This window comes from Lissotriton helveticus, chromosome 4_1 (assembly GCF_964261635.1).
Source record: "Lissotriton helveticus chromosome 4_1, aLisHel1.1, whole genome shotgun sequence".
In the NCBI taxonomy this organism is placed as follows: domain Eukaryota; kingdom Metazoa; phylum Chordata; class Amphibia; order Caudata; family Salamandridae; genus Lissotriton; species Lissotriton helveticus.
Window position 1 is genome coordinate 1,538,336,049 of NC_136063.1, and position 14,880 is coordinate 1,538,350,928.

The following is a 14,880-nucleotide window of genomic DNA, read 5'->3' on the forward strand; positions in this document are numbered from 1 at the left end:
ATCGATATCAGGAAGAACCTTTACAACTGTAGCTATTATTTTTCATGACGGTCCTTCTACAACATCAGGGCATTACACATGCTATTTAAAAACTTCTAAAGGTTGGACCCAATGTAACGACACTCATTTGACTTTCAAACAACGTTTGCCTTTTGGCTTTATAAATTCATACCTAGTGTTTTTACAGCCAAAATTTAGGTAAAGGTAATTGGCCTATGAAGACGGGAGGAGTACTGATATATACTCATACATCTGACACTATTTGGCCAAATGGAAAGGTGCAGGAATGAGTAAAGAGTCATGACTGAAAAAAAGGAGTATATGAAAATATTGAAAATATTTCAGATGTTCTTGGAGTTTTTCTTCTAGAAAGTCGATGAAATTGATTTTTTACTGAACAGCAAAGTACTTTGCAACGAGAAAAGGACCTCCATGATATACTATTTGGCCTCAAGGAAAAGTAAGTCAATCAAAGATTAGTGTACATTTGTCATTTGTCAGTATCTAAGGTTTTTTTTAAAACACAATCTTTTAGATTGTGTTTTTTTTCCCCGCTGTCATATGATGAGTAATTTGAACTCACTTAAGTGAAATTCAATATATTCTGAGAACAGCAAAAATAAACTATGTAACATGTTGTACAAGTTATTGTATACTTTGGATTGTGTAAATTAAATTGTATTCCCATTGTCTGACACTCACTTTTCTTTTTCCGTCCTCTTTCAGCTCTTTTTACTCACTTATAATGTCTTTCTCTCACTGTCTGTAACCCCCGTTCCTTTAATCCACTTCTTTGACAACCCCTCATTCTCATTTCAACTGTGTGCATCCCCTCTCTCCCTTGCATAACTTTTCAGCTTTCAGTCTCTCTGCTTTACTTCCCTTTTCCGTATTTTACTCCTTTGCTCTTTTAGTAATTCCTCTTTAGTCACTCAGCAGTATTGTCGCACTCTATCACTATAAATCACCCACTCTTCCTTGCTTATCTTTGTTTAATCCTTACTTTTGACCTCTTCTCTCTATTTTTCGTTCACTACTTCTATGTCCTCAGTGCCTCACTGTCCTTGTCTTATGTTCACTTGTGTTTATCTACCTTCTATCATTTCTTTTAGAACAACTTCACTGCTCTTCTCTCATCGTTCTTCATCCCATTTCTTTTACTCTGATTCTATTACTATCCCTGATTTTCTTTCTTTAAATGTCCTTCTCTTTACTTTCATCACCAAATTATTTTCTCTCAGTTCCACTGTTTTAGTCTTCTCCTCTCTTTCCTTTTTTTGCTCCCTTACTCATGTCCTTTTCTCACTCATTGTACTCCACCTCACTCAGTTTTTCTCTTAGTGTGTCTGCCTTCTAACTTCCTCAGTCCATTTCCCTCAATCATTGTATATTATCCTCTCTCCCTTCATCCTTTCACTCTATGACTATTCTTCACTTACTCTCAGTTATCTTCTATTCCTCATTCTTCTAAATGCATCCTTAATTAGACTGTTTTCTGTCTCAGTCATTATCTTTTTACTTACTACTGTTTCCTGATTTAGTTTTGCTAACTTACATTGTTTTAGTATCTTTCTTCCCTTCAGTTCATTTCTCTGTTCTTCTCTTCCTCTGTGTCAGTGAATCTATATGTCTTACTCTTAGTAATTTGCCCTCATTCTATTTCTTTTTCTCTCTTTTTGTCTTTCTACCTTAGTTTATTTCCCTTTCTGTGTCCTTCACTCTAACTTTATTTGTAAATACAGTGTTATGATTTTTAACCTCTTCATTTGTATCTTTTAATTTAAAATATATATTTTACTAATTATAACTTATTTTTTCTTCTCTCTTTCACAGATACAAACTGTAGTAAAAAAAATTAATTAAACTGACATTTATTATATGGTAAGTATGACTAAAAAAATTTAGTTTGTCATCACCCTATGCTTTAAGGTCACTAACATTTTCTCAATCTACCTCACTCCTGTGTCTTTACTCTGCTTCTCTCACTTATTCTTATTCTACATGTTTACTCCCCTTTCCCTATTTACACTCTCATATTCAACTTCATTCGATCCCTATTCTTTACTTCACTTACCCTCTGTTCCCTTCCTTTGCTTCTTCACTCATTCTCTTTTTCTTAATTATTTACCTTACTCCTACACATACACCTCATCCCCCTCCCAACACATACACACACCTCTAACATACACCCCACACACAGACCACACACACACCTCATACACACAAAAAAACCTCCCACACACACTCCTCAAAAACACACACATTCCATACACACACATACATCGAACACATATACACCCCACACTCATACACTTCTCACTGCACACAACCACACCCACAGACACACCTTACACACCCACACTCCGACCTACACCCACTGACTCCCTATAAGTCACACACACTTCATTACTTATCTTTTTTTACTGTTTTACTCAAGTCCATTCAGGTACTGTTTCCTTTACTCTCTTTGTCCTCTCTCTTTGTTACTCCCCATGTGTTATCCTAATTCAATGTTTCTCCCTCTTTCATCCCTCTTTACTTATACTACCTGGTCTTTTCTCACTTTCCCTCATCGTTCTTCATTTATCGTGGTTTCGCCACTACCCTTCATTGTCCATTTTTTACTGTCCTTTTTTTTTCTTTTAACAGCCAATCACAGTCTCACACTATCTCTACTTTAGTGTTCTTCCTCTCTCTTCCTTTCTTTCGCTCCTTTACTCATTTTACTTTTCTCACTTTCATCCAATTACACCTTCTCTATTTTTTACTATGTAATAAATAATCCCTCTGTGGTCATCTTGTAGCTCTTTTTCTCTTAACATAACTCTCTTTGTGTCCTTCCCTCATGCTAACTGCTTCATAAAAAAAAATCTATTTTTTTTGCGGGGCGCGGTACCCTAAGGACAAAAAATTGACAGAGATCCTTTAAAAATATAGGTTTAATTTTATACATGAAAGGTAGTTCTGAAAATAACTTTTTTTAATTCTTTTTGTTGTTTTATATTTTTTTAATGTTTTTTGAACATTTTGTACTTTTTTGGGCTTTTCAAAACAGTTTTTTATTTTTTTTGTATTTTTTATGGGAAGAAACAAAGAGAAAGGTAATTGAAAATGGCTCAACTGGAGCAAAAAACAAAAAACGAAAAAAATTACTTCTTTTGTTTGGGGCAAATGTGATTCTGACCACAAGGACAATCAGCTTTACGCTCTTTTCACCATAGGCAATCAGCTTGCCACATTCAGTACAAGTGATTCTAAAAGTACCAAATTGTTGCTGAATGCAAGGCATCATCTCCGTTGTTTCTGGGTCCGATTGACTGGGTTACTTTCTTTTTGAGCTGGTCCTTGAACACTGGGGGAGGTGACTGGCCAGTTCCTGATCTCTGCACGAGAATAGTTAGCAGGATGCTTCCGGGTCATATGCCGAATCATGGTATGATTCCCAAATTAATATTTTTTATTTGGATTGCCCCTTGAGAGTTCTGCACCACAGATTCGACACCTTACCTTGGCCGCATTAACTTTTTTCTTGCCCTCTGGAAGAGAAAAAAACTCCCATACAATGTGTTCTTTTGGCTTGTATGGGGTCATTTCTTCCGGCAGCCATCTGCTCCCCTCCTCCTCCTCCTCTTCCTCCTCCTCCTCTTCTCCACCAGCAATGTATTGTTGTGGTGGTCCTCTTGGTGGTTGTGGTGGTGGTGGTGGTGCAGATGCTCCAGCTGCTACTAAAGTAGCCATTTCAAAGTATAAAAGAATTGTCTCTGTAGATGAAACAGGTCTTCCTCAGTCAAAAGACAAAGTCAGAGTGAGGAAGAAAGGTGGGGTTTTTTATCATTTGGAAAAAAAACTGTGCTGAACCAATCAGAAGTGTTATTTTCAGGTCACAAGACCCAGGCTTTACTCATTTGGAAACCAAAACTGTTCTGCACCAATAGAAAGTGTTATTTTCAGGTCACATGACCCGACGCACTTACGCTACGCGCACCGGGGCGCGCCCGTAGTCACGCTCCGGGGCGCGCCCGCGGGTGCGTAGCGTAAGCGCGTCAGGACGTTTCGCGATCATATGCGATCGCGTGCTTTCGGTTGCGATTACGCTGTGCGTCATATGACGCATCACGCGGTTACGCAAAACGTCACGATGTTGTTTTCATTCGCGAGAATAGCGCTAACGGGACGCGACGTAACATTGCGCTTACCCGTGCGTTCGGGAGCGCCCCCGGGTTACACATAAAAAAATATATTTTTTTTTTTTTACATGTTTATACAATATAAAATTCGTTTTAAAATGTTTCACTTTCTATACCTATTAAGATTTGCTATTAAAAAACCATTGAAATTCACTGAAAAAACCATAGGTTTCACACCAGTTATAGTTAGGAATTATCATTTAAAAAACCTATTAAATTACATAAAACCATTGAAATTCCCACGTTATTTTGGACTCACTATAACTTGCGCGTGCAATGCACTGCTGATGAAGTCACATATTACATCACTCATGACATGGTCAGTGACATCACTCATGACATCACTGATGACACCATCCTTGTGACAGAGTGAGAGACCTCCTTTCACGGTAATGTAACCCTTGAAACACATATTCAAAAATAGAAACTAAAATTTTTAAAAAAATGCAGATACCCATACCACTTACAACAACCAATTCAATAATTCCACCATCTATATACACACATCCACTCATTCACCAACAGTTTTATATAGTCACTCATACATATACTCACTCATCATATGTAGTGATACACCTATACATCCTGTTACACACTGACAGGCATCCAAAAGTTACTCACACACATACTCACACATGCAAATAAACTATTGAACATCCATTTATTTGCATATACAGCTATACACACACTACCACTTTACTTCTAAGGAAACTTACACATACTTACTCTCTTAAACAATCACTTATAGAAACACATACTAATTTAAACAGGAACTCTTAGAATCCCTCACTCTCACATATACTCACTTATATACATGAATATTCACATATACTAGATTAAAACATATGTAGTTACTGATAAAGACACTAGTGAGACAGTCATTCACTCACTAACACACACATATACACACTCATCCACCCATACAGTCCTGCACATATGCTATCTTCAAAACACATACTAAGAGAAAGTCAGTCATTCATGCATCTATGTGCTAAGTAATACCCCCACCAAACCATACAAACACTCATACTGATACTAAGAAAAACATCTAATAACCCATATACATACACATGTAGCTACTCACCAACCCATGCAGCCACTTATACACAAAGTGAAACAATAATACATATATTAAAAAATTTAAACATTACTCACTAATATTTATTTTTCAGAAAGACACACATTCACTGGATGGTGTCATCAGTGATGTCATGAGTGATGTCACTGAGCATGTCATGAGTGATGTAATATGTGACGTCATCAGCAGTGCATTGCACGCGCAAGTTATAGTGAGTCCAACTAACTATAACGTGGGAATTTCAATGGTTTTATGCGAGTAAAATTTCCAGCTAACTATAACTGGTGTAAAACCTATGGTTTTTTCAGTGAATTTAATAGGTTTTTTAAATGCTAATTCCTAACTATAACTGGTGTGAAACCTATGGTTTTTTCAGTGAATAAATATATATATATATATATATATATATATATATATATATATATATATATATATATATATATATATATATATATATATATATGTATATATATTCTGCTCCTTACGTGTGGTAAATATATATATATATATATATACACTAAATAGTTAAAATGATTACTTTGGATGTGCACTCTGACTCATTCACACATCACACAGAATACATTACAAATGATCATAGCCACTGGCCACTCATCACAATAGCAGTAATCAAAACTCAATACTTTACCTGGTGCAAACACTCCATCTTTGCCCACTCCAGACCAGGGGATTTAATAGCCGGGGATAAGAGCCTCAGCAACCAGGGTTCTGCTGTACCGAAATAGACGCGTCCATCCCCATTCGGATTCCAAAATCCCGGTTTCTAAGTCAACAACCCTCAGCTTTATAATCTCAGAACACACACTAGAAGGTTTGAGCGTCTTCCCCTCTGTGCCAAAGAAAACTTACCAGAACTGGCCAGCTTCCAGGCAAGCATTTCACGACAGGAAGGAGTTCCCATGTTCCCTCCACATTCTCACATGTTCCAGCCTTTATCTTGACGAAGCTCACGAAAGCCTTCCAGGGTACATTAAACAATCTCTCACAAAACAATCCTTGAACGTGATTAACCCAAAGAGCTTGGACGCCTGTCTGTACACACAGAAAAGCTCAAGCAAGGCAGAGTCAGAATTCAGAATGGCATGAGGCCATGTCAAAGCCAATAGTAAGAAATTAATAATACTGCCTATTGCATCACATACTTCACCTCTCAATGTACAACACTGCTCATTTGCGCACCACTGCTCATACCACTACACTTCGAGACCAAAAAGTACAATCCATACCTCTCGCTCTCTCTCATGCTTTTAAATGCACATCCCACACGTTCTGTTCTTGGCAAGGCTGTTCTACTGTGCCAGCTCCCATTTCAAAACTACGAGAAGAGAAAAAAGGAATATGCAGGACGTCATACATTCAGGCTAGGATAAAATAACACTCCAAAGTCAATTAAAATGTTGGTAGTCAAAGGTCATCACATGGTGTCCGACCACAAGAGTGCCTCTAGCACTACATGATGGGCGAACACAGATCATGAATGTGTGCATTGACATAGGCCTGTCTCACTGACTGCAGTTTTTTTGGACAGGGAGGACAAAGTGCTGCCCTGATAGTGGTGAAAGGGTACTACCTTTGCCAGTAGCTAAGTAGCACAAGCGCACCGGTGGCAGCATACCGTGTAGTGATTAGTAGGAGTGAAATGGTCTCTTTACCTGTTTTACTGGACTGAGGCCTACAGGCTCACTCATGTAAAGTCCTGCTGTGTGCTTAACTAACCCTTGGCCTTCATCAAGTATTATGCAGTTCTGTGCAGCAAACATGCCAAGCTGTGTGTGTGTGTGCCTATGAATGGTACAATACTCTGGGTTCAAATTTGGGAGATCCAGGGCTGACTGTAGGAGCATGAGGCAGTAGAAGAATCCCCTAAGACAGAATTGTGGATTGCTGCTTTCCTGAGAGCTGAATGGGACACAAACTGGAGAAAGGAGAGCCATGCTTCTCAGTATACTTCAAAGGGTGCTCTTTGATTCATGGAAAGGTCACTGGAAAGGGACCTGAGCACATTTTTCAGGATGGAAATGAGCTGATAAGAGAATAATAAAGAGTAGGTCTGGGGCCCTGGGGTGATCTTTTGATTCACATTTCACCGTCGAATTGCATCCAGGTGTGAACCTCTCGTCACTCCCATGGCCTGTTTTGTGGGGCCATCAGATTTGGAGTCGCTCCTGCTGTGACACACTGCTTCCTGGAGGAGGGGCAGAACAGAGGATTGGGGCACTTAGACGCAGACCCCAAAAATATTTGGTGTCTGGAAATGGACTACAAAAAGGGGATCTCAAGGCCACTAAAATTGTCAACTGTCAAGCAATCAGTAGGGCTCTATGTCGAGGAAGAAAAGCTCTCTAAGATTTCTACCTGTGACTACGACTGGACGTTAAGGTCTTTCAGTCTCCCTGGTGTGTGAGGGGACATTACCCATGGAATTCCAAGACCTCCTGCCCCTGGAGCATAGAGAGCGAGTGCCTGCCTGCTTACTAAGACAAGTGTGCACTGTGAGGAAGAGTGCGCTTGAGGGGGGGGCGAGGTCCAGTATGGGATCGTGGTGAGTGGATCTCCATAGTGAGGTGTGAGGAGTTGAGTGTTGCAGCGATTGGGTCATCGCCCATGTGCAGATTCAAGTCAGCAACCTCGTATGTCAGAGGGGGGCAGCCATAAAGTTATCCATGGTTGCACCGATTGGGTCACCAGCCATGTGCAGAGTAAAGCTGGCTAACGTGCATGCCAGAGGGTGGAGTAATGAAGATTGCATCACTGCAGTTCCAGTCGGGCTGTAGCCCATGTGCAGAGTGAAGTCAGTGACCTGTATGCCAAAAGGGACCATAATGAAGCTTACATCACTTCCGCGCCGATCAGGGTGCAGCTCGTGTTTGGAGTGAAGTCAGAAACCCCATATGGCAGACAGGGCCACTGTGAAGATTACGTAAACAACAACACAAATGCCAGTGCTAGACTCAAATTAGACCTTTTTAAATAAACCAATATACGAACAAAACATACCAATGTGCTTTTTACTAGTGTCACTTATTTATTTTAGTCATTTATAATCACTAGTACAAAAAATTTCATTATTTTTCGCAAAACAGTAGTTTTGTGCATATATACATTATATACAGAAACAAACAATTTTTCAAATTACACACAAATTTTTACAGATTTACAAAAATAACATCACATCCACATTATCCTTTCTTGCTCCAAACATTCAACTTACATACACACTCATACACTATAAACCTCTTGAAATGAGGCCCTCTGTCATAAGAAAACTTTCTCATATAAAGTCTTGAATCATGTTGGTCTGAACTTGGAGTCAAAATAGTGAAGGAAAGATCAGTCAGGGTTTAATCCTAGCTTATCCTAACAAGGTTTTTTAACTGTTAGCCAATGACAAAGAGCCAGAAGTGGTCGACGCGTTTCGAATCCCCTATTATGGGATTCTCCTCAGGACCAAAATCTTTCTATAAAGACAAAAACAAACAAGTAGCCAAAATTAGATCCCTAGTGAGCACTATTCAAAAAACACTTGGCCAACCACCATCTCAGGTACGCCTACCTTAATAATCCTGTACATCATAAGGGCAGCACTGCCTCTTGAACCAAAAAAGACACTAAGAGGAATGATGAATTTGCCCCCAGTAGTCGGTCACCACAGATGTGGTAATTGCACCTGTTGCGACACAACAGTAAAAGGGTCAGTGTTTTCCTTTGAAAGAATTCATTGGAAGCACAAAACGTTCACGAATTGTCAATCAAGGAACATCATCTATGGAATTTGGTGCCCATGTCCGAAACTTTATATTGGAAAAACAACACAAGAATCCTGACACTCACTCCCCTAAACACCCTAGGAACTATGTGTAGCAGGGCTGGTGCGGACATGACACTTCCTAAAATCGGCTACATATTTGCCAGCTGTCATCTCATACAATTCGAATGGGGAGAAGAAGGAATACAAAATGCATAATTAAATAAGGTCAGGGGATAGTTCCTGGTTGGCCGGTTTTGATGGTAAAAGGGATAGGTGGCCAAGCAGGGGTAGGTTTCGGTATGTCTGTTCTAAGAGAGAAGAGAGACTGTAAGCTGAAGCAATGCAAAATGGAAAGTGTGTTTAAGAATAGGGTAGTCTGGTTTACCTGGTAAATGAATAGAGGTAATAACCCTCAAGTATGATCTCCGTGAGCCCAATAACACTCCATAGTGTAAAAGCAGCCTTTCTCCAATAAACGGTTTGAGTGTATCAAATGGGAAATGGTGGGGCAATACATATCACATTGATAGAAAATTCAGTTTATTTGTGTTTTAAACCTCTTTTTATGAAGGTAGGCAGTGCCTTTATAAATGAATGGTTGAAGAGAACATAAAATGTAACCACAATCCCAAAGTTTTGTATTAGTTGACTCAAAAAGATTAAGCTTTGGCAAAGCAAATTGGTCTTGTTAATGAAGAGACCTATTGGCTTTGCCAATGGTTTTTGCCAATGTTTTTCGGCATTAGCAAAAATAAAAAAAGTACCCATGCTCTGCAACATTGACCAAAAAAGCAAAAGAATGATGATGTAGCGCATGTGCATGCATCACCACACATGTCTAGACCTGCCTCATAATGTGGCTGCCATTTCATTTTTTATTATTTGCCGACTGAGATGGAAGACACCAATCTTGGAGCAGTAAGTGAAATGCAAAAGTAAAAGCAAATGGCAGTAGCTGCTCCCTCCAAAAACTTTAAAAGTCAAGCCTTGTGGAAATTAATAGGGAAATAGTGTACGTTATAATAACCATACTGTTGCCGATAGCACTAACCTGCGATATGTCTCTAGGCTCAATCCACAGGAGCGACGAGAATTTCCCCACTCTCCTAAAGCCTGTCTATGGGTGGAAAAAAGAGGAACTCTCACACCCCCAAACTGACTCTCAGAGATGTGGGGATTAGAAGCCAGGACTTATTGCCTCAAATCCCCCAGCAGAACCCCTCTGAATGACCAACGAAGATGAGAGGTGAACCTACAGGTAAAGTAAACAAAATACATGATTAGGATGCAAGCCTCCCTCCCTATGGAACAATACAAGTCATAAGGCAATATCATGCAAGGTTTATGAAAAAACACACGGTCCCTTACCAGCTGGACATCTCCAGATGACAAAATGGAAATCTGAATGAGCAGCAGTGCAGTAACAGGACTCTGTCAGTTTACAGGTAGGAAGAGCTGTAGGGAGAGCTATATATAAATCACCTTAGTTCCTGGAAAGACTAAAGGTGAATATACATGATATTGAGTAAGGTTAGTTCATATTGCCACTTGTAACAGAAGGAGGATTCAAGGCGAGGAACGTGCAAAATAAAAGGGATGGCGCAGCAAGGCTTTAAAACACCACCACAAAGCAACTGCCAATGCTTATTGAATTGCTGACAGAGTCAACAGAAAATAAACTCTCTCGCACCACGCGCTACAAAATGACAGCAAGCCTGCTCCCAAAAAGAATTACTGGAAACGCACACCGCGCGTTTGAATAAATGCCAGAGCCTCTCTTGCTATAAGGGATTGGTTACAAAGTAACCGCGAACAAGCAAAACAAAGAGAAACACGGCCGCGTCTAATTAAAGGACCGAGGCACGGGCGCGTTAACAGGGCGTAAAAATATGGTGTGCACTTCTAAACACGCACAGGGCAACAGGCAACAAAATAACTAGCTTGAAAATGCCTGAGCCGCCAATTCTACACCAGCAGGACTGCAAAGGAAATGAGGAAGGGACGAGGGCTGAGAAGCAGGATAACGGGAAAATAGGGATACCAGGAGCCCCTACGGGGTATTGCAGGATACTGGAAATGATCAGAATGGGAATGAAAGGGGCGAGGATTCACGAGGACGAAAGCCAAGCACAGGCTTCCTGGCAATAAAAGGTATTTAAAGGGAGAGAGCGTCCATAAACTCCACCTCCCACATAGCGGCTAGGGACCATCTAAAAAGTGTGTCGTCATAAAGCAAGCATTCAGCACCCTCCAATACTCTATGGTACGAAACAGGAAGCCTGATGTCTAACAGTTCTTCCACCCAAAAGTCGAGTCACAGGACGAGGTTTTGTAGGGTGCAGGGTGTGAAATCTTCGAATTAGGACAGGAGCATGTACATGTTCAGTAGGTTCCCACGATCTATCTTCAGGAGCATACCCTACCCAATCAATCAGATATTGTAGCTTACCCCCATGTCTACGGGAATCTAACATTCTCTTTACTTCATATTCCACTTTGCTTCATACTATGACAGGGGGAGAAGGTTCTTTAGGGTGCTGTGAGGGGTTATACTCTTTAAGTAAGGAGACATGGAATATGGGATGAATACGCATTTCTTCTGGTAACTCAAGTCGTAGTGAAACAGGAGTAATTATCTTGGTGATTGCATAAGGTCCTATGTAACAGGGTTGTAACTTGCGAAGGCCTTCTAATCTCAGGTTTTTGGTAGATAACCAGACCTTATCCCCCACTTTGTACTCTGGAACAGGTCGGCGATGTTTGTCAGCCTGCAGCTTCATGGCTTCTTTAGCCTTCAACAACTCACATTTGGCGGTTTTCCAAACATCAGGAATAACCTCATGATGTTTATGTACCTCAGGGATGTTGTCTAGATGAAAAGGCATGGGAAAAGGAAGGAATTGAGGGTGATGGGCATGAGAAAAAAAGAAAGGAGAAATACCTGTGGATGTATGTGAAGTATTGTTGTAGGCAAATTCTGCTAAAGGTAAGGCCTGTACCCAGTCAGAAGTGATGGTCGATAATAAGCATCTAAGATTTTGCAGATTTTCGGCAAATTCGCAATCCGCGAATGCCCGCGAAAAAAGTTCAAGCTTCAAGCTTGTAACTATTTTAGAATGGCGCCGGCAAGCTGCCAGCGCCATTCTAAAATAGTTACTAAGTTAGCTTCAACAGGAAGCACTAATAGAAGTAGGTGCTCGTGTTTAACTGAATTTGAGCACCTGCTTTATTTTATCTATTAGTGCTTCCTGATGAAGCTAACTTAGTAACTATTTTAGAATGGCGCTGGCAGCTTGCCGGCGCCATTCTAAAATAAAACAGGAGAGGGGCAGAGGGCAGAAGGGCACAACAACGAGTGTGGCAGAGGGCAGAAGGGCACAACAACGAGTGGGGCAGAGGGCAGAAGGGCACAACAACGAGTGTGGCAGAGGGCAGAAGGGCACAACAATGAGTGGGGGAGAGGGCAGAAGGGCACAACAGCGAGTGGGGCAGAGGGCAGAATGGCACAACAACGAGTGGGGCAGAGGGCAGAAGGGCACAACAACGAGTGGGGCAGAGGGCAGAAGGGCACAACAACGAGTGGGGCAGAGGGCAGAAGGGCACAACAATGAGTGGGGCAGAGGGCAGAAGGGCACAACAACGAGTGAGGCAGAGGGCAGAATGGCACAACAACGAGTGGGGCAGAGGGCAGAAGGGCACAACAACAAGTGGGGCAGAGGGCAGAAGGGCACAACAACGAGTGGGGCAGAGGGCAGAATGGCACAACAATGAGTGGGGCAGAGGGCAGAAGGGCACAACAACGAGTGAGGCATAGGGCAGAATGGCACAACAACGAGTGGGGCAGAGGGCAGAAGGGCACAACAACAAGTGGGGCAGAGGGCAGAAGGCCACAACAACAAGTGGGGCAGAGGGCAGAATGGCACAACAACGAGTGGGGCAGAGGGCAGAAGGGCACAACAACAAGTGGGGCAGAGGGCAGAAGGCCACAACAACAAGTGGGGCAGAGGGCAGAATGGCACAACAACGAGTGGGGCAGAGGGCAGAAGGGCACAACAGCCAGTGGGGCAGAGCGCAGAAGGGCACAACAACGAGTGGGGCAGAGGGCAGAATGGCACAAAAATGAGTGGGGCAGAGGGCAGAAGGGCACAAAAACGAGTGGGGCAGAGGTCAGAATGGCATAAAAATGAGTGGGGCAGGGGGCAGAAGGCCACAACAACGAGCGGTCTCGCACAAAAAAAACCCCGTGAACACGCAAAGCGCCGCGCGAACACGCAAATCGCCCCGCGAACATTCAAAGCGCCCTGCGAACACACAAAAATAAAAAAATCTGCAAATTCGCACAAATTCGCGAATTTTGCGGATCGCGAATTCGCAAATTTGCAGATCGCGAATTAGCAAAATTCACCCATACTTAGTTTTTTCCAGTGGGATAAAGTGAGCCATCTTCGTGAAAAGATCTACTACTACTAATATAGTATTGCAGCCTTGTGCTCTAGGTAAGTCTGTAATAATCCATACTGATGGTGTGCCAGGGAACTGAGGGAATCTCTGTGGGTTGAAGTAATCCTGCAGGTGCAGTGTGTAGTGATTTTTGTCTCGCACAAACAGGACATTCCGCTACATAAGACAATACGTCTTTATTCAAGCCCTTCCACCAAAACCATCTTTTACATAGTTGCACTGTTTTTTTCTCCACCAGGATGACCAGTCAGAGAGGTGTTGTGACACCATTTAATAATTTGCTGCTGCAAATCTGCAAGAGGCACATAAATCTTATGGTCATGGAGGTGCAACCCATCTTTGATAGTGTGTAATGGTTCTTTTACCCATTCAAGAGGAGATAATTCTGAATAGGCGGTCATTAACTGAGTCAAGAAGGGAGTGGTTTGATCTCCCACTTCCCTGACTCCGACAATTTTGTGACAAGGAATGAGAGGAGGATGCTCATCTAACTGTATTCTTTTTTCCGACCCAATCTAGACAAAGTGTCAGCTTTCCCGTGTTGGGGCCTAGGGCGGTATGTAATGACAAAATCGAATTCGCTAAAAAACAGAACCCATCTCATTTGTCTTGGAGTTAACGCCTTGGCAGATCTAAAAAACAGGAGATTCCTGTGGTCAGTGTATATGGTAACAGTGTGAGGGGACCCTAATAAGTAATGTCGCCATTCTTGAAAGGCGAGCTTTATGGCCAGTAGTTCCCGCTCTCTGATGGTGTAATTTTGTTCTGCAGGAAGAAGTGTCTGGGAAAAGTACGCCACAGGATGTAAACAGCCTGTGGCTGGATTACGCTGAGATAAAACTCCCCCCAGAGCATATTGAGAGGCATCCACTTCAACGAATTATGGCTGAGTGTTGCCAGCATGCCGAATGATGGGGGCGGTAGTGAATCTTTTCTTTAGTTGAGAGAAAGCTTGTTCAGCTTCAGTGGACCAAACAAATTCAACTCCTTTGCGAAGCAGACGTGTAATAGGAACAATCAGGTCTGAAAAGTGATCGATAAAGCGTCTATAAAAATGTGGAAACCTGATAAAGGATTGTACCTCTTTTACATTTTTAGGACTAGGCCATTTGATCAATGCATCAGGCTTCTTTGGGTCCATATGTATGCCTCCTGGTGATATAACAAAACCCAAGAATTCCACTCTATTAGTGTGGAAGGTGCTTTTGTCTAATTTGGCAAATAATTTGTGGTCCTTCAGCTTTTGCAAAATCTTTTTTACATGCTCTACATGTTCTTGTTCAGTATTGGAGTATATTAGAATGTCGTCAATGTAGACGATTACGATTAAATGTAAATACTCCTGTAGGATGTCATTGATAAAAAAAATTGAAAAGCCGCAGGGGCAT